Source organism: Castor canadensis, chromosome 10 (genome assembly GCF_047511655.1).
Source record: "Castor canadensis chromosome 10, mCasCan1.hap1v2, whole genome shotgun sequence".
Classification (NCBI taxonomy): domain Eukaryota; kingdom Metazoa; phylum Chordata; class Mammalia; order Rodentia; family Castoridae; genus Castor; species Castor canadensis.
Window position 1 is genome coordinate 102925888 of NC_133395.1, and position 21332 is coordinate 102947219.

A 21332-nucleotide genomic window follows, 5' to 3' on the forward strand; every position below is an offset into this window, starting at 1 on the left:
CTGTCTCTGCTTCACTTTACTAACAAACTTTCTTGGTCTCTACCTCAATATGTCCTAAAATTATTTTTCTTTTGTGTGTGTGTGTGTGTGTGTGTGTGTGACATCACAAACTCTGTATCCAAGAGTCAAGTGGAAGCCTCCTCCCTCCTCCCTGGAGCATTGCTGGTTCCAGTAACAGACAACTTGTGACATGGTGGCCTCGGGGCAGACAGACTGCTTTCAGAGCAACTGAGGGATCCAGTACAAGTGTTCCAGTGGGCAAGGCAGGGGTCTGGTCAGCTTTTCTGATCAAGCCTCAGAAGTGATACAGCATCAATGTAGTGGGTCACATTTGAGGCCAGCCAGGGAAAAAGAGCAAAACTCCCATCTTAAGCAAAAAACCTTGCATGGTAATGTGCTACTGCAATATCAGATATGCAGGAGACCATAGGTAGGAGGATCAAGGTCTGAGGTTGACTGCAGGCAAAAAATCAACACTCTATCCAAAAAAATAACTAAAACAAAAAAGGGGCTGGGGCCTTGACTCATGCAGTAGAGCGCCTGCCTAGCAAGCACAAGGGCCTGAGTTCAAACCCCAATTCCACCAAAAAAACAAAACAAAACAAAAACCCAGCAGTGATACATCATCAAGTTGCTGCATTAGTGATTGCAAGGAAGTCACAGACACAGAATTCAGGGTAGAGAATATAGATCTTATTTCTTCATAAAAGGAACATCAAGATTGCATTTGGAATAGCTTGTGAGACAGAATACTGTTGCTGCTATTACCATTCAAACAGAGGGCAATTTTAGAGAAGATGGATGTATGCAGTCCATTCTGATTTGAGGACCACATTGTAGTGTTAATGCTTAAAGCCTTTGTGCCTTCAAGGGGAGGATTTGCATTCCCTCCTCTGGTAGAACTTCTTAAATGGTAATAGAAGGAGAAAGAGTGCTGCAGAGAAAGAACAGCGCTAGGTGAGAAGGGAGACCCAGAAAGGCTTCCACTCCACACTCCTTGGTTCTGCCCAATGTAAGAATGTTTATTTACTTTTTCAGTGTTGGAGATCAAATCCACACATGCTAGAAACACTCTACCACCAATGTGATCTACGGTCCTTCCGTTCTTTTTCATTCTTTTCTTTTTTGCAGTATTAGGGGTTGAACGTAGGACCCTGCTCAAACTAAGGCAAACACTCTTCCATGCTCCACCACTGAGCTACCTCCCAGCCCTAGGATTTTTGGAGACAGGGTCTCACTATGTAACTCAGGCTGGTCTAAGACTGAAGATCCTCCTGCCTCAACCTCCTCAGTGCTGGGATTACAAGTGTGTACCACCATGCCCAGCTTCCATTCTATTCTTAATCAATTTATTTTCTCTGTGGAGTGGAAGGTTAATAGAATATTTCAGATGCAGACTGAGTTTTTTGTCTGTTCTTAGTCCTTTATTCTCAATAATTGCTTATGCTTTGGAACAGGAACACTCATTCAGAGAAGAATTTAGTAGGAAAAGGGCTATGGCTACATGTAATGAGTGCAATCTAAACAACATTGTGTGTGACTTGCATAGACAACTTTGTTCCTGAAGCTCAGAAAAGTTGGAAGATAAAGCCAAGAAAATCCTCATTAAGTAGAACAAAGAAACAAAGAGATGAACATTAGAATAGAGGCTATTTTATTTTTTTACAAACCTAAGGATTAATCCAGGAGGTATAAGAGGAGTTTCAGAAAGAAAAAAAAAGAGGTTTTTTTTTTTGGTTTTTTGGTTTTGCAGTACTGGGGTTTGAATTCAGGGCCTACATCTTGAGCCCTTTTTTGTGATGGGTTTTTTTCTAGATAGGGTCTCATGAATGATTTTTCCCATGCTGGCTTCAAGCTGTGATCCTCCTGACTCTGCCTCCTGAGTAGCTAGGATTACAGGTGTGAGCCACTGATACCCAACTAAAGAGATAATTAAAGAGAATTTATTTGAAATTAGATGAAATGTGTTTTCAGATTTAAATGCTCACAGATTATCCCCATCCTCTACTGAAAAAAAATCTTCAAGGCAAATGTGAGATTTCAAAACATCAAAAGATAAAAAGAAAATTATAAAAACATTCAGAAAGAAAGATTAGATCACAAGTACTATGGTTCTAATATATCACCCAAAAAACATGTTGGAAGGGGCTGACTGAGTGCCTCAAGTGGTAGATACCCTGAGTTCAAACCCCAGAGCCACCAAAGAAAAAAAATAAAAAACATGCTGGAAACTTCATCTTCAGTGCAACAATGTGAGTGTGGGGAACCCAATGGAAGGTAGTTAGGTCACAAGGGCTCCACTTCATGAATGAGTTAATACTGATTTTAGAAGGCTGGGAGGCTACAAGTTGGATCTCTCCCCACATACCTGCTGTGCTGGCCTTCCACCTTCCACCATGGGATGACCTAGAAAGAAGGCCCTCACCAGATGTCAAGTAGCTGCCAACACCCTGCCCTTTGACTTTCTAGCTTCTATACTGTAAGCCAAATAAATTTCTTACTCAGACTATGGAATTCTGTTACAACAACAAAAATAAACCAAGAAGGGATCCAAGATGGTGACTGGGACACAGCTGCAGATTGCATGAGCTCTGTGAATTAGGGATCTTGCTGAGACACTGGAGACACACTTGGCTGAGGTAAAGCACCAGGGAGAGCTGAAAGTATGGCACTCTGAACCCCTCGATCATGGAAGGCTTCTCCACTCCACAATCTACTAAAAGAACAGCTGGCCTGGTAATCTCAGCTCCATAGGCCCACGGAGCCAATGGTCTGCTCCACAGGGCTCCCTGCCCCTTGGGCTCCGCCAGGCCCCAGCTTCACGTGGGGCCACCGGATCCCCTCCCCCAGCTCTGCAGGCTTGCCACATAGCCACTCCACCAGGCCCCCACACAGCAGGCCCACCACAGGAGGGCTCCAAACCTGCCTAAGAGACACAGACAGACATGATTGGATGCTAAAAGAGTAACACCAGAACTACTAAGACTGAAATACTACTGTTCCTGAACCGGGGATTTTTTTTTTTTTCCTTTCTTTAAGGGTTTGGCTATCTGATTTGCTGTTTGATTGTCCACCATCTCTCCCATTTTTTCTCTTTTTTCTCCTTCTTTCTTGAGTTTGTTAGTATTACTGTTGTAACTCAGCTAATACCAAATTACACATAACATAGTCCAGGTACAGAGATGGTACCTAGTGGAAATATGGGAAGATGAAAAAAGTATGTAAACCATTCTCCCCCCAAATATAACTTAATACAGGATTCAGAGGGAAATGAAGAAAACAGATACCCAGACCCAGACCCAGACCCAGACTCCAACAAAACAAAGATAAACTATACCAAGGAACCCAACAAAGCCCGCAAGAACACACTGGCAGAAGAAATCTGGCAAGTAGTTAATGAGAATTTCATAGAGATGTTACTAGACATGGTCAACCAAAACATACAGAAGCACTCAAGAAATTCCAAGACAACAAAAATAAAGAATATGAGAAACCACAAAAACAAATAAATGAAATCATAGGAGCCCTAAATAAACATAAAACTGAAACAGAACACCATACTTACAGAGATAAATGAATTAAGGACAAAAATTGACAAAGCAGAAGTGACCCACAATATGGAAAACCTCAGAAAAAAGAATGAAACAGAAATAAAAAACAAAATGGAAGGCCATTCCAGCAGAATAGAACAAACAGAAGACAGAATCTCAGAACTTGAAGATGAAATGGCAATTAAAGGAAAAACTAAAGAACTATTAGTCAAACAACTCAAGACCTGTGAAAAGAATATGCAAAAACTCACTGACTCCATCAAAAGACCAAACCTAAGAATCATGGGCATTGAAGAAGGAGAAGCGGTGCAAGCAAAAGGAATTTGTAATGTATTCAACAAAATATAACAGAAAATTTCCCAAATCTAGAGAAAACTATGCCCATTCAGGTACAGGAAACCTCCAGAACACCAAACAGACCTGACCAAAATAGAACTATCCCATGATATATTATCATTAAAACAAGTACAGAGACTATAGAAAGAATATTGAAAGCTGTAAGAGAGAAAAAACAAGTAATATACAAAGGTAAACCCATCAAAATCACAGCAGATTTCTCAATGAAAACCTTGAAAGCAAGAAGAGCATGGAGTGAGGTCTTCCGGGCACTGAATGAAAATAACTTCAACCCCAGGATACTCTACCCAGCAAAACTATCATTCAAAATAGATGGAGCAATAAAAGTCATCCATGATAAACAGAAACTAAAACAATATATGACCACCAAGCCACCACTACAAAAGATTCTCCAAGGAATTCTGTACACAGAAAGTGAAAGCAAACAAAACCATGAAAGGACAGGCAATACCAAACCACAGGAGAAGAAAAGGCAAGAAAGTAAAAAGTAACATTGATTCAGCTGCACACAATCAAACCCTTAAACAACAAAGACAACTATATGACAAGGATCACCACGTACCTATCAATACTAACACTGAATGTTAATGGAATAAATTCCCCCATCAAAAGACACCAATTGCAAACTGGATTAAAAAGGAAGATCCAACAATCTGCTGCCTACAGGAGACCCACCTCATCAACAGAAATAAGCACTGGCTGAGAGTAAAAGGCTGGAAGAAGATTTACCAAGCAAATGGCCCCCCAAAACAAGCAGGGATAGCAATACTTATCTTGGACAAAGTAGACTTCAAACTTACATTGATCAAACAAGATAAAGAAGGACACTCCATACTAATAAAAGGGGAAATACACCAAAAGGAAAAAACAATTATCAACCTATATGTACCCAATGTCAATGCACTCAATTTCATCAAATATACTCTGAAGGACCGAAAAACATATATAAACTCCAACACAGTGGTAGTGCAAGACCAATCACCAATAGATAGGTCATCCAAACAAAAAAATCAATAAAGAAATTCTAGAATTAAATCACACCATAGATCAAATGGACCTAGGTGATGTCTACAGAATATCTCATCCAACTTCTGCACAATATACATTCTTCTCAGCAGCCCATGGAACCTTCTCCAAAATTGATCATATCTTAGGACACAAAGCAAGCCTCAGCAAATATAAGAAAATAGAAATGATCCCATGCATTCTATCTGACTATAAAGCATTAAAACTAGAAATCAACAACAAAAACAGCAGTAAAAAAATGTGAACAATTGGAAGCTGAACAGCACATTGCTCTATGATCAATGGGTCATTGATGAAATAAAAGAGGAAATTAAAAGGTTCCTGGAAGTTAATGAAAATGAAAACACAACATACCAGAACCTATGGAACACAGCAAAGGCAGTTCTAAGAGGAAAGTTTATAGCCATGAATGAATATATTAAAAGGACAGAAAGATCTCAAATCAATGATCTAATACTACAGCTCAAACTCCTAGAAAAACAAGAACAAGCAAAACCCAAAACAAGCAGAAGGAGAGAAATAATTAAAATATGGGCTGAAATCAATGAAATAGAAACAAACAAACAAAAAACCATACAAAGAATCAATGAAACAAAAATCTGTTTCTTTGAAAAAATAAATAAGATTGACAGACCCCTGTCAAACCTGACTAAAATGAGGAGAGAAAAAACCCAAATCAGTAAAATCAGAAATACAAAAGGGGAGATAACAAACACCATGGAAATCCAGGAAATCATCAGAGACTACTTTGAGAGCCTGTACTCTAATGAATTTGAAAATTTTGAAGAAATGGACAGATTTCTAGAAACTTACAACCATCCAAAACTGAACCAAGAGGATATTAATCACTTGAATAGATCTATAACACAAAAAGAAATTGAAGCATCAATAAAGCATCTCCCAAAAAAGAAACATCTGATGGATTCACTGCTGAATTCTATCAGATGTTTAAAGAAGAACTAATACTAACCCTCCTTAAACTGTTCCACGAAATAGAAAGGGAAGGAAAACTGCCTAACACATTTTATGAAGCCAATATTATTCTCATCCCAAAACGAGACAAAGACACCTCCAAAAAAGAGAACTACAGGCCAATTTCCTTAATGAATATTGATGCAAAAATCCTCAATAAAATAATGGCAAACCGAATCCAACAATACATCAGAAAGATCATACACCATGACCAAGTTGGCTTCACCCCAGGGATGCAGGGATGGTTCAACATACGCAAATCTATAAATGTAATGCAGCACATCAATAGAAGCAAACACAAAAACCACTTGATCATCTCCATAGATACAGAAAAAGCCTTCGACAAGATCCAACACCACTTCATGACAAAAGCTCTAAGAAACTAGGAATAGAAGAAATGTACCTCAATATTGTAAAGGCTATATATGACAAACCTACAGCCAGCATCATACTTAACAGTGAAAAACTGAAACCATTTCCCCTAAAATCAGGAATGAGACAAGGGTGCCCACTATCTCCACTCCTATTCTACATAGTACTGGAATTTCTAGCCAGAGCAATTAGGCAAGAAGAAGAAATAAAAGGAATACAAATAGGTAAAGAAACTGCCAAAATATCCTTATTGCAGATGATATGATCCTATACTTTAAAGACCCAAAAAACTCTTACTGCAAAACTCTTGGACACCATAAACAGCTATAGCAGGTTGGCAGGATACAAAATCAACTTACAAAAATCATTAGCTTTTCTATACACCAACAATGAACAAACTGAGAAGGAATATATGGAAAAAATTCCATTTGCAATAGCCTAAAAAAAAATCAAATACCTAGGAGTAAACTTAAGAAAGTATGTGAATGACCTCTACAAGGAGAATTACAAACTCCTGAAGAAAGAGATTGAGGAAGGCTACAGAAGATGGAAAGATCTCCCATGCTCATAGATTGGTAGACTCAACATTGTAAAAATGGCTATACTACCAAAAGCAATCTGCATGTTTAATGCAATTCCCATCAAAATCCCAAAGACATTCATCATAGAGATTGAAAAATCTATCCTAAAGTTCATTTGGAAACACAAGAGACCATGAATAGCCAAGGCAATACTCAGCAAAAAGAGCAATGCTGGAGGTATCACAATACCTGACTTCAAACTATATTACAAAGCAATAGCAATAAAAACAGCATGGTACTGGCACAAAAACAGACATGAAGACCAGTGGAACAGAATAGAGGACTTGGATATGAATCCACACAACTATACCCACCTTATTTTTGACAAAGGGGCCAAAAATATACAATGGAGAAAAGAGCCTCTTCAACAAATGTTGTTGGGAAAAGTGGTTATCTATCTGCAAGAAACTGAAACTAGATCCATGTCTATCAACCTGTACTAGTATCAACTCAAAATGGATCAAAGACCTTAATATCAGACTTGAAACTCTGAAGTTAGTACAGGAAGGAGCAGGAAACACTCTGGAAATAATAGGTATAGGCAAGAACTTCCTCAATAGAACCCCAGCAGCTCAGCAACTAAGAGAAAGGATGGACAAATGGGACTTCATAAAATTAAAAAGCTTCTGCACAACAAAAGAAATGGTTTCTAAACTGAAAAGACCACCCACAGAGTGGGAGAAATTATCTGCCAGCTATACATCAGACAAAGGACTGATAACCAGAATATACAGGAAACTTAAGAAACTAAACTCTCCTAAAATCAATGAACCAATTAAGAAATTGCCAACTGAACTAAACAGAACTTTCTCAAAAGAAGAAATTCAAATGGCAAAAAAAAAAATATGAAAAAAATGCTCATCATCTCTAGCCATAAAGGAAATGCAAATCAAATCCACACTAAGATTCCACCTCACTCCTGTTAGAATAGCCATCATCAAAAACACCACCCACAACAGGTGTTGGCGAGGATGTGGGGAAAAAGGAACCCTCATACACTGCTGGTGGGAATGCAAGCTAGTGCAAACACTCTGGAAAACAATATGGAGGCTTCTAAAAAATCTAAACATAGATCTGCCATATGATCCAGCAATCCCACTTCTGGGGATATACCCAAAGGAATGCAACACAGGTTACTCCAGAGGCACCTGCACACCCATGTTTATTGCAGCACTATTCACAATAGCTAAATTATGGAAACAAACAAGATGCCCCACTAGTAATGAATGGATCAGGAAAATGTAGTATTTATACACAATGGAGTTTTACTCAGCCATGAAGAAGAATGAAATCTTATCATTCTCAAGAAAATGGATGGAACTGGAGAACATCATTCTGAGCAAGGTTAGGCAGGATCAGAAGACCAAAAATCATATGTTCTTCCTCATATGCAGACTTTAGATCTAGGTAAATACAGCAATGTGGTTGGACTTGGATCACATGACAAGGGGAGAGCACATATGGGAGGTATGAGGATAGGTAGGAAACCCAAAACACGAAAGTGTTTGATGTCCCCACTCCAGAGGAACTGTCACAGAACCCTTAAAGCAACATGTCAACGTGAGAAGAGGATCAGGAACCAGTGTAAAGATCAATTAGAGATGAATCAATTCGGGTTGTAACACATTTGTACATGGAAGCAATGCTAGGAATCTCTCTGTATAGCTTCCTAATCTCAAGTAGCAAAAACGCTTTGTCTTTCTTTTTATGCTTATGTCTTGTCTTCAACAAAATTAGAGACAAGGGCACAACAGGTTCTGCCTGGAAAGGGGGGGGTGAAGGTGGGGGAGGGGGGCAGGGGGGAGAAATGACCCAAACAATGTATGCACATGTGAATAAATGAATCATTAAAAATTTTAAAAGAACAAACAAGATAACAGATTGAAGCAATAGACATCCCAAGGGCAACACGCAGTACCTAAAGAATGCCTTCACAGTTCTGAGGGAAAAATGCTTTCCATCTCAAAACTCATCCATCAAATGAAAGCATAGGATAAAGATATTTTCAGATAGGTGAATTAAAAAAAAAAAGCTCACAAAAATTACTGGAGAATACACTCCACAAAACAGAAACCAATGTAATATGGATAAGGAAGAGAAATGTTGTTTTACTGGTGTGTGTGCGTATGTGTGCACACATTTGGGTTGCCAATATGTCTGCACTTATAAGAGCTATGATAGTAAGAGATGGGTCTGTTGTTTGTCTGTTTGTTTTGGGGATCTGAGTATTGAACCCAAGGCCTCAGACATGCTGGGCAATTGTTCTACCACTGAGGTTGAGTTATGGGTTATTATTATTTTGAGAGTTCTTTTGGCTTATTTTGAGATTTTTTTTTTTTTTGAGATTTACTGAGTACTTTTTTAAAATTTTGAGACAGAAGAGCTGGGCTCCAATCCGTAGCACCATGAAAAAAAAGCATTCTCAAGCTGGCAGAGTGGCTCAAGTCATAGGTCACCTGCCTAGCAAGTGTGACACCTTGAGTTCAAATCCCAGTAAGTACCACCAAAAAAATTTTCTCATTTTCTCTTTGGTCAAAGGATACAAAATTTCAAACAGGAGGAATAAGTTCAAGATCTATTGTGCTAGATATCAGCTCAAAGGCTGAGGTAAGAGGACTGAGAGTTTGAGGCCAGCCTGGGGTAGGTACATAGTGAGAGAAAGAGAGAGAGAGAGAGAGAAAGAGAGAGAGAAATCTATTATATAACATCAGTTACTGTACACTAGGAAAAAGAATAGTTTTTAAGTACTCTGGCCACAAAAAAAGCATCTGAGGTCACTCATATGTTAATTAGCTTAATTTAGTATTTTACAGTGCATTCATATTTCCAAACACCAGGTTGCCCACCCTAAAGATATACAACGTTTTTCAACTTAAAAAATCAATAATTAAAAAAATTCCCATCTTCCATAATAGAAAGTCTATAGACAATGCCTAAAAGTTATGTGTCCCGTCCAGCAGGACACATCAGCGTGGGTAGCGAACCTAGAAGGGGAAGAATGAAGGGACAAGAGACACGAAGGAGACAGCAAGACAGGAAATCTGATCAAGCTGCAAAATTTCATTGTTCACACAGGGGTATTTATGTGCTGAGGGAGTGAGGGGTATGACGAGGTGCAGGCTGGTTGGCTGGTTCTGCTATAGGACTTCTGATAGGGTGCACGTTCGCGCCAGCGGCAAGGTAAACTCCCGGAAGAGAAGCAGGGACGGCGCCATCTTGTGCTGGAGATGGAGAAGTTGGGCGGGTGGTGCGACACCGCAGGGTATTTGCATGAACACAGGATGTTCGGAGAAATGCAAGATGCCCCAGGAAGACAAACACCGCAAAATGTTCCAGGGCAAGGTCAAGACAGAATGGCTCACAAAGGGAGCCTTGTCTCCGACATTTCCCCCTTATTCTTATACAAACATGACCAGAATATGTCGGCTTATTGAGAGGGGATGACAGAGGCCCAGTTCCTCAGGGTGGAGATCATTTTTGCTTTGTAAGCAAGCGTCCTTGCTAAGTTCTCAAGAGAATCTCCTCGGCGTGTTTTTTGAGGAGGCGGATTTTTTAGGAGCATGCCAACCGCCATGCACCAGGGCATGTCATACAGAGGTCTTGGGTCTGGGGATCCTAGGATCCACCCTCCTGCAGTCTTACCTGCACCCTCGTTTAGAAAAGCCTTTATGATCACTCTCCCTGGGTGCTGTCTCCCCCAAGCAGAGGGGCCCAGCGGAGGAGGGCCCAATGGGCGATGAGTGGTCAAGAATGTTATATAAGAAGAGGGGGTGGCAGAGAGAAAATTTGGAAACCCAGGTGGAGCATTTAGCGAGTTTCTACTGAAAAGAAGGTCTCAGGAGCACGGTCTTCCATATCCAGGCGATGATAATGGGCCTGTATAGGCTTAGAGGCTAAGGTGTTAATTTGTTCTTTAATGAATTGTATCAGCCTGTTTATAATGCAGGGCCCTATGATCACAATTAAAAGTAGACCTAGCAAGGGGCCTAATAGTGGAAGAAGGTAGGGTAGAATTCCATTAAGCCCAGTCCAGAGGGGGTTTTCAAATAGCTCCCTTCGTCTCTTTTCTAAATCTTCTTGAAGCTGTTTAATTTTGGTGCGTACTATGCCTGATTTATTGGCATAAAAGCAGCATCTTTCCCCTAAGGCCAAGCAGATACCTCCCTGGTTGGCTGTTAGCAGATCTAAGCCTCGCCTGTTCTGAAGGACCACTTCTGCCAGGGAGTCTATTTGGTCCTGTAAATCCTTAATGGTTCCAGATAGAGTTTGTACATCATCTACAAGTTGTTGAGATAGGCGACGGTAAGAGTGTATAGCCGTGCCTAAGCCAGCTGTACCTGTGCCTATAGCTGCTGTTATTCCAAGGCTGGCAAGGAGCGGTAAGGCTTGTATTGCCCGTTTATGTCTTTTAATTAAGGTGTCTAAGCTAGGAATGGGCAGAGGTTCATCTCCTGAGACAACAGTAATATCTGGGAGTAATAAGGCAACAACACAGCCACCAGTCCAATTTGCTGGAAGCCTGGGGAAGGCTGAGTTTCCTCCACACAAAAAAAACTGTACCGTTGGGGGGACAAAGAGCTGGGGTGGGTGAGGAATAATTTAGAACTGATAAGCAATTTCCAAAAGAACTAACCCCAACGTCAATATCATAAGAATTATTTAGCATCCTGCCTTGAAGGCATACTGTAGGTGCATCCATAGGCTGTACTTTAAAGGGAAGTCCAGATTGGCGCTATCCCGATTATTTATGGTGGAGTTAACAGGTATTGCCATGGGCATTATTGCTCCTGTGGTCATGCAAAGCCAGCAATCCTTAGCAAGGGTGGGGTTGGAAGTGTTAAGCAAGGAGAAGGTACTTCCCACAATATCTAATGTATTGGGATCTAAATCTGGAATCTGAGATTCGGGCAACATTAAGGGGTGATACGTGAGTTCGGGGATTTGGGGTTTTAAAAGCTCGATTATTTGAAGATGTTTGACAGCATCCGTGGGTCCTCCACCATCAGAGACCCCTGTAGGAGGGCGGGAAGCCGTCTGCATAGCATTTTGCCCGATTTTAACAAGTTTTAAAGTACCATTATCAAAGGGTACACTTTTGAGGATGTCATTAATCAAGTTCCAATAAGAAAAGGCGGTCACAGGGACCTTTTCGGGGCCAAAAGATTTATAATAGTCTTTTAAACAGTCTCCGACCCGGAGCCATCTTTTACCATCGATGGTTCCTTCAAGAGGAAACCAAGGACATAGGTCTCCTATGTAAGAAAAGAATAACTTTAAGTCCTTTTTCTTAACACGCGCCCCTCGCGTCTTGAGGGCCTCCTTGAGGCCTGACAGAAACAAATCATGTGACGACACTGCTTGTCCCATGGTGGGTCACTCACCGTTCGCCATCCTCACTCTCCTCCTGGATCTGTCTCTCGGTTGCGTTTGCCGAGGCGATCGCGAACTCCGCTTGGCGCCAAGTCTTCCCGGAGGACGGTGTTCTCCCCGCAATCAAAGGAATAGCTACAGCCACGTTGACTCTGATGTCATCAAAAGATCTACATATGCAATTTTAGGCCATTGTATTGTTTTTAATTACAGAAATGAAAACAGTAGTAAATTTTGGCCATTAATAAGCCACATATATATAGTTTTTAAATTATATGGGGGCATTTGTATTGCATTAAAAGATTCACTTTTTAAAATTTTTAAAATATTAATTTCTTAATATATCTTTTAAGAAAGAATTGTAAAAAATACTAATGAACTTATTCGTCTTCTTTAGTTTTGCTGTTTGTGTTTGGAGGAAAATACAAAAGGAAGGAAAGGAAGGAAATAGAAGACTTTCATTGGAGCTCCTTTTAAATAGGCCCCCAAGGCCAATGTGATTAGAAAGGAGCATGTTTTCCTCATTTTAGAGCATACTGAGTAAATTTGTTAGAGTCTGGTGAGGAGATATCCCTTCCTTACAGAAATATGATACTGCAGGCCTATATTGAGATCACTGAAAGTCCACTTTGATCAGGAATCTAGCAAAAGGGCATTTTATGACAAACTGGGAGAAAGATTATAAATTTATGACAAATGCCCCTTGCAATATTAAAACAGAAATTTTTATGACTTAATTTTAGAGGTTTTTCTTTTAAATCTCCAATCATAGTCTTCCTAGGGCTTCACCAACATTTTTATTTAGATAAATATTCTTAGAGATAATTGAGGGAGCCTACTGTTTAGGTGCAGATTTGGTATCTCATCTTCTCTCCAGGTAAAACAAGTATATGAAAAGTCTGCTTTATATGACAGTATTTATTTTTGTTCAAATCAGTAGTAAAGAACTGTCTATGGAGGAAAAGATAGAATGAATGTGTAACCTTTGAAAGGTTACTATTAAGGGGTGATAAATTTTTTCACATTTTTTAGCAGTATGGATGCAAGTCAAGGCCTCATTGCTTACTAGGCAGATGCTGTACATTAGCCAGTCTTCCAGCCCAGGAATATTTAATTTTTGTTAAATAAAATTCCAAAGGAAATAGCTTTTTTCATCATATTTATAAAAAAAAAGAGAGAGCTGTCTGATAACAACGTTTGCCATTTATGCCCCTTACTTATAGGCGATTTTGGTCACGTCGTTGGACAGGAGCTGGGGAAGGGCTCCCATCCCCTTACCTCCACTGATTTGTTCAACATTGTTTGGATTATGCAGAGAACTTTTCTATACCTTTTTATGTCATATAAGTTTTAGGACTGCAGAATGTTGTATGTTAGCTAAGTCCTGTGAAATTAACAATGCTTTAAAATAACTCTGAATGGCAAATCCATCTTACCAAAACCATGAAAGGAGAAATGAGAGAGAATATACCAAGACCCAGCAGTCTTTACATGCTAACTTGCAATTGTAATTTATGATACAAAAGTCCTGTGTTTAAAAGATTTTCTTAAGTGAAGAAACTAAAGGCAAAAATATGACAGAATGTCATTAATAAAAAACAAAGTAAGGCAGTTTACAATTATAAAGTGTTTTTAAATTGAACTGTTGACAGAACATGCAAGTAAACTCAAGCATTCTCATGAGTAGTGAAAAGAACAAAGGTGTAACTGGCTGGTGGCATGGTGTTTGGGGAAGTGATCACAAGAATATAAGAGGTGGGAGGCTGTGATGAAGAAGCTATTGTATTTTCTACTTTTATTGTTAATAATGGCAAGAGTAAAGGGTGCTAAGGGTGAATTCAGTTACAAGTTTGGAGTATGTGAAGTGTGCTTCTTGGGACTTTTCTCCCAGAAATGGGCCAGGTAAAAATCATGTGTCATAGATCATCACAGCATGGTGGGGATGTGAGTGGCTCAGGTGCAAGAAAACCACCACTTGATGCACAACTTCTATATAAGCTTTCAATGTTCCTACAATCCTAGGAATGAGGTATGTGTCTAAAAAGAATTTTGGATCAAAGTGTGCTGCTTATGAAGGAAAATTCTTCTGGACATTACCCCACATGCCCACAGTTTTCCCTGGGTCACAGAAGGACATTTTACCATTTTGCCAGAAAAAGAACGGCAGTTGTGGCAACTGAGTGATCAAATGTATGGGTTCCACCCATCCAGGTTTCTTGGTTTGTACCATCACACTAAGGGATGTGGTATTTAGAATCCAACTGGGGCTCATTTGAAACTCTCATACAAAACTCTCATTTTCTAAAAGGCAGATACCCGAAACAGATATTAAGAGTGGGTAAATTACAAAGTACATCCTAAATTCTTCACAAGGCAGCACAAAAGGAACAGAGACAAGTAAGGCATCACACAAAAAAAGGAAAAGCAAAACAAATTTCAAGGCAGGGCAATGCCCCATCTCCTACCTGGTGGTCTCCCATGATGATGCAGGACCAGTGTGACATTCTGACTGGCTGGACAAAACTTCTGTCACTGGAGATGGGTTGAAGAGATTGTCAGTGGAGTAGAAATACTCAATTCATTACTCATGGTTTTTGTGGTTTTTAAATTAATCAAAGAAAATAATTTTAGGCCAAATTTTGAGGTAAAAGACTGGCAAAGGATTTATTAAGACAAATCAGGTAAATGCACACAAAGCAAAGTGGAGTGCAGGTGTCAGACACATGGAGAACTTCTTCCACCAAGTCTATTTACATTAGCTAAATGAAGTTAGGGAATTCAGCTTAAAAATTTTTTAAATAAGTATTTCTTTCTAGACACGTCACTTTTAATCATTTTGTTATGTAATTTTTTCATATTATCTAAGCATGGAGAAATTTTGTCTGACATACAAAACGAGTGTGTTACGACATAAACGCCTATTTTCTTATTGTTTTGGACATTTTTCATCAACAGAACTGATAATGCCAGGCATTCACTGATTGTGGAATCATCTAGGACAGGAGGAATTATAGAATTGTTTTACATTTCCTACATATTTTAAGTTGGTGAGGAGGAGTGTGTTGGAAGGCAACCGGTATGATTTCATAAAGATCATTTAGTACAATATTCAAATTTATAGCCCTAGTCTCTGATTCTGCCTTTTCTGTCCATGCCGCCTACACATATTTTACTCTGCTGTAGTATGATTACTTAATCACCAACCAGGTTATTAACAAGCCTCTATAAAGAATCTTTCCAGGTTTTTTGAGTTCTCTACTGGGGAACCTGAAAAAAACACATAAAACATGACCTCAGAAAACACTTGTTCTTCAGGATGCTTACTAGTTGCGTTCCTCAGAGTAGATGTCCTGGAATACTGAGCTCTACCTGGATACATGGATTAATTTCAGGCTAATGGCATCTTCAAGACAGGTTGTTCTCTTTTCATTGGAGACCTGCAAAAAAATCCAGGACATATTACTATGATGACAGGAGAACCTCTACCCAAATATTGAATACCACTTGCTCTGCACTGCCCTATGACCACTTTATCGCCTACCTCATTCTTAACAATATTCAATCAATAATCGCTTAGGAACTGCTCTGTTATCTCTCTGAGAACCTGTGAGAAAACAAGCACAAATGTGTTTCATGATACAATTTCTTCTACCAGGATGCCTCTCTGTTACCTTGACTACCAACATTGTTGATGTACCCTTCAACTGTACCGGAATACATGGATGAATGGGAGGTGACCTGCACCATCTCAAGAGCCCTTCTTTGTTTGAATATTTATTTTTATTAGCATAGATTAGTTGTACAAAGAGCTTTCAACATATTTATGTAGATGCATATAATGAAGTTGGACTTAGTGACCCTGTCTGTATTTCTTTCCCATAACTTGGCTCCCCTCAAGTTTTTAACAGTATTTGGGGGCATCACTATGCTATATATATATGAATATATATACATATTTACACGACTATTATATAATATATATTTATATATTTATAATATATACTACTTTTGTCATATTATCCCCCCCAATGCTCTCTCCTTTACGCCTTCCACTTATACCAATTCGTCCTCCAACAGTCCCCCTTTTGCAATCATGACAAATAAATTTTTTTAGGTCTAGATGCCCTAAATGAGTGAAAATATGCCATACATATCTTTATTATTTGTGGCACTATTGGTAAAACCCAGGGTCTGACATTTGAAGGCTTGCACTCTGTCTTGAACCCTGCCTCTGGATCTTTTTTTTTTTTAGTTATCTTTTGAATAGGTCTCAATGTTTTACCCAATGCTGGCCTTGGACTACACTTCACCTACCTATATCGTCCTGCTGAGCTGGGATTACAGGTGTTCACTATGTTGTGCTTATTTGTTGCAATAGGGAGTCACTACTGTTTTGTCTGGGTTTATGTGACCCCTTTTCTTTATAATGCCCCTGCCTTTTAATATTTATAATACTTTTAGAGGTGTCTGTTGATTTTGTTTTTTGAGTGTTTTGGGGGTTGTTTTAGAGGGCGCTTAACTTTTATGGGAAGTTACACGTTTTATTTAGGTTTTTATTTTGATAACCAGTTGAATTGAAATCATGTATTGTTTTATTAGTATACATTATCACTCTGAAGTACCCCCTACTTTCTGCTTCCACCGCTCCTGCTGATATCCACCAGTCTCCATTTTATATACATATCAATTGCTATTATTATCATCATCATCATCACCATTTAAGATACAGATTTCACATGTGATATTTACCTTTTTGATCTTGGCTTCTCTCTCTCAACATGATGATCTCCACTTCCACTCATTTGCATGCAAAAACAATTTAATTCTTCTTTAAGGTGAATACTACACTGTTTATATATACCACATTTTCATTATTCATTCATTGGTTATTATGTAGCTAGCTTCATTAATGTGAATATTGCTGCAATAAACATGTGTATGCATGTCTCTCTTGTATGTTGATTTACACTCCTTTGGACGTATATACCCAAGACTAGTATTAGCTGGTCACATCTACTTTTTTGATAAATCTCCATACTGATGTCCATAGCACTTGCACCAATTACATTCCATCATATAGTGTATTAGGGTTTCTTTTTTCCCACATCTTAATCTATATTTTTGATGTTTGTTTTCTTGATTACCACTGTGACTGAGATAAAATGGAAACTCAGGATAGTGTTGACTTGCTTTTCCTTTAGGGCTAAAGATGTTAAACATTTCTTAATGTATTTTTTAGACATTTGTGCTTCTTCTGACAACTGTTCGATACATTTACCCAATTATTTGTTTAGGTTGTCTGTGCTTTTGTTTAATTTTAGAGCACCTTTTGTTTCATTTAATAGCCACCTTTATTGTGGCTATTAATCCTTTATTCATTGAATAGTTGCCAAATATTTTGTCCTATTCACTGTGCCATTTCTTGATTCTGGCAATTATTTCCTTTGATATGCAGACACTTTTTAATTTGGTGAGATCCTATGTATAAATTCTTGTTCTTATTTCCGGGGCAATTGCAGTTGTGTTCAGAAAATAATCACCTATGTTTGTGTCTTACATTTTCTCCTATATTTCCCTGTAGGAGTTACAAAGGTTCAGATCTGATGTGTAAGGTCTTTGATCCATTTTGTATTGGTTATTGTGTAGCATGGGAGACAGGCATCTACTCTCAAGTCTCTACAGATAAATAATAAATTTTGTGACGTTATTTTTTATATCTACACCTAAATTTGGGATTATTTATAAGTATTGGGGTTTCTTTTGTTGCAATTTTCTTTGAAACTTGTTATTTTTTAAATTATATCTTGAAGGCCTAATTTTCATAATATCTGATCTCTATTTGGTGTTGACTAATGAAGGACATTTGAAGGGTGTTCGTTGTTAAGTTATGACTAATGTTACTATATTTTAGGGTATTTATCAGTTGGTCTAGGATCAGGGTAAGATCTTCATGTTTTACGTGTACAACAATTTAATATATTTTATAGTAAAGAATCTTAGGAATTCATTGCTTTAGGTTTTAAATTATACAGGTGATAATATAACTTTAAGCTTATATTTTTACTTTTAAATAAATAGTTTTAAGTTGGATCAGTCCTGGGATCAGTAACTGTTTTTTATCGGTTTCTTTATCTTTGACCCAAATATCATCAGAGCACACTTGAATCACGGTCCATATTGTATGTTCTTTTTAGGAATATACTCAAGTAAAAGTATGGCATATGTCTAAATTAGATTAGACTAGATTGTATTATAAATAGAAAATATAGCTTTGAATACTTTTATAAATTTTTGTTTTCATTAGAAAATCATCTCAGCCTGGTCTTATATTGAGATAGCAGAAGAAACATGTATTTGTACTGTAATTTATTTATATTTGGTATTTTTATGGGACATGCTTTATTTGGTTTTGAATGGCATAAGGCTTTGTTATGGGCGGTTCTAGTAAGGAATAATTGCTTAAGGAAACATAATGGAACTGAGGATAATAAGTTGTATGTGAGGTGGATGATACTAGAGATGAGAAGGGAGGGTTCACATGGCCAGCACTGGATGAAGTGGTCTGAGACATTGGAGTAGTAGATGTGCTTTAAATGGAGGCACTGGTTGGTCAGTGAGGTTTTTTTTTTTCTTTTTTTTTTTTAGTTGTAAGGGGAACCTGTGGTCACGGAGGTCTCTTCAAGGCTCTTCCTTTTTCTTCTGTGGCATGGAGTATTCAAACTGGTGCCTTAATGTCCCGTCCAGCAGGACACATCAGCGTGGGTAGCGAACCTAGAAGGGGAAGAATGAAGGGACAAGAGACACGAAGGAGACAGCAAGACAGGAAATCTGATCAAGCTGCAAAATTTCATTGTTCACACAGGGGTATTTATGTGCTGAGGGAGTGAGGGGGTATGACGAGGTGCAGGCTGGTTGGCTGGTTCTGCTATAGGACTTCTGATAGGGTGCACGTTCGCGCCAGCGGCAAGGTAAACTCCCGGAAGAGAAGCAGGGACGGCGCCATCTTGTGCTGGAGATGGAGAAGTTGGGCGGGTGGTGCGACACCGCAGGGTATTTGCATGAACACAGGATGTTCGGAGAAATGCAAGATGCCCCAGGAAGACAAACACCGCAAAATGTTCCAGGGCAAGGTCAAGACAGAATGGCTCACAAAGGGAGCCTTGTCTCCGACATTTCCCCCTTATTCTTATACAAACATGACCAGAATATGTCGGCTTATTGAGAGGGGATGACAGAGGCCCAGTTCCTCAGGGTGGAGATCATTTTTGCTTTGTAAGCAAGCGTCCTTGCTAAGTTCTCAAGAGAATCTCCTCGGCATGTTTTTTGAGGAGGCGGATTTTTTAGGAGCATGCCAACCGCCATGCACCAGGGCATGTCATACAGAGGTCTTGGGTCTGGGGATCCTAGGATCCACCCTCCTGCAGTCTTACCTGCACCCTCGTTTAGAAAAGCCTTTATGATCACTCTCCCTGGGTGCTGTCTCCCCCAAGCAGAGGGGCCCAGCGGAGGAGGGCCCAATGGGCGATGAGTGGTCAAGAATGTTATATAAGAAGAGGGGGTGGCAGAGAGAAAATTTGGAAACCCAGGTGGAGCATTTAGCGAGTTTCTACTGAAAAGAAGGTCTCAGGAGCACGGTCTTCCATATCCAGGCGATGATAATGGGCCTGTATAGGCTTAGAGGCTAAGGTGTTAATTTGTTCTTTAATGAATTGTATCAGCCTGTTTATAATGCAGGGCCCTATGATCACAATTAAAAGTAGACCTAGCAAGGGGCCTAATAGTGGAAGAAGGTAGGGTAGAATTCCATTAAGCCCAGTCCAGAGGGGGTTTTCAAATAGCTCCCTTCGTCTCTTTTCTAAATCTTCTTGAAGCTGTTTAATTTTGGTGCGTACTATGCCTGATTTATTGGCATAAAAGCAGCATCTTTCCCCTAAGGCCAAGCAGATACCTCCCTGGTTGGCTGTTAGCAGATCTAAGCCTCGCCTGTTCTGAAGGACCACTTCTGCCAGGGAGTCTATTTGGTCCTGTAAATCCTTAATGGTTCCAGATAGAGTTTGTACATCATCTACAAGTTGTTGAGATAGGCGACGGTAAGAGTGTATAGCCGTGCCTAAGCCAGCTGTACCTGTGCCTATAGCTGCTGTTATTCCAAGGCTGGCAAGGAGCGGTAAGGCTTGTATTGCCCGTTTATGTCTTTTAATTAAGGTGTCTAAGCTAGGAATGGGCAGAGGTTCATCTCCTGAGACAACAGTAATATCTGGGAGTAATAAGGCAACAACACAGCCACCAGTCCAATTTGCTGGAAGCCTGGGGAAGGCTGAGTTTCCTCCACACAAAAAAAACTGTACCGTTGGGGGGACAAAGAGCTGGGGTGGGTGAGGAATAATTTAGAACTGATAAGCAATTTCCAAAAGAACTAACCCCAACGTCAATATCATAAGAATTATTTAGCATCCTGCCTTGAAGGCATACTGTAGGTGCATCCATAGGCTGTACTTTAAAGGGAAGTCCAGATTGGCGCTATCCCGATTATTTATGGTGGAGTTAACAGGTATTGCCATGGGCATTATTGCTCCTGTGGTCATGCAAAGCCAGCAATCCTTAGCAAGGGTGGGGTTGGAAGTGTTAAGCAAGGAGAAGGTACTTCCCACAATATCTAATGTATTGGGATCTAAATCTGGAATCTGAGATTCGGGCAACATTAAGGGGTGATACGTGAGTTCGGGGATTTGGGGTTTTAAAAGCTCGATTATTTGAAGATGTTTGACAGCATCCGTGGGTCCTCCACCATCAGAGACCCCTGTAGGAGGGCGGGAAGCCGTCTGCATAGCATTTTGCCCGATTTTAACAAGTTTTAAAGTACCATTATCAAAGGGTACACTTTTGAGGATGTCATTAATCAAGTTCCAATAAGAAAAGGCGGTCACAGGGACCTTTTCGGGGCCAAAAGATTTATAATAGTCTTTTAAACAGTCTCCGACCCGGAGCCATCTTTTACCATCGATGGTTCCTTCAAGAGGAAACCAAGGACATAGGTCTCCTATGTAAGAAAAGAATAACTTTAAGTCCTTTTTCTTAACACGCGCCCCTCGCGTCTTGAGGG

At 39.5% G+C, this 21332-nt stretch overlaps 1 pseudogene; it reads right to left on the reverse strand.

Annotated features, from left to right (window-relative positions):
• Positions 1 to 2742: 2742 nt before the first annotated feature.
• LOC141411405 (uncharacterized) overlaps positions 2743 to 21332 on the reverse strand; it is a 73166-nt pseudogene continuing 54576 nt past the window's right edge.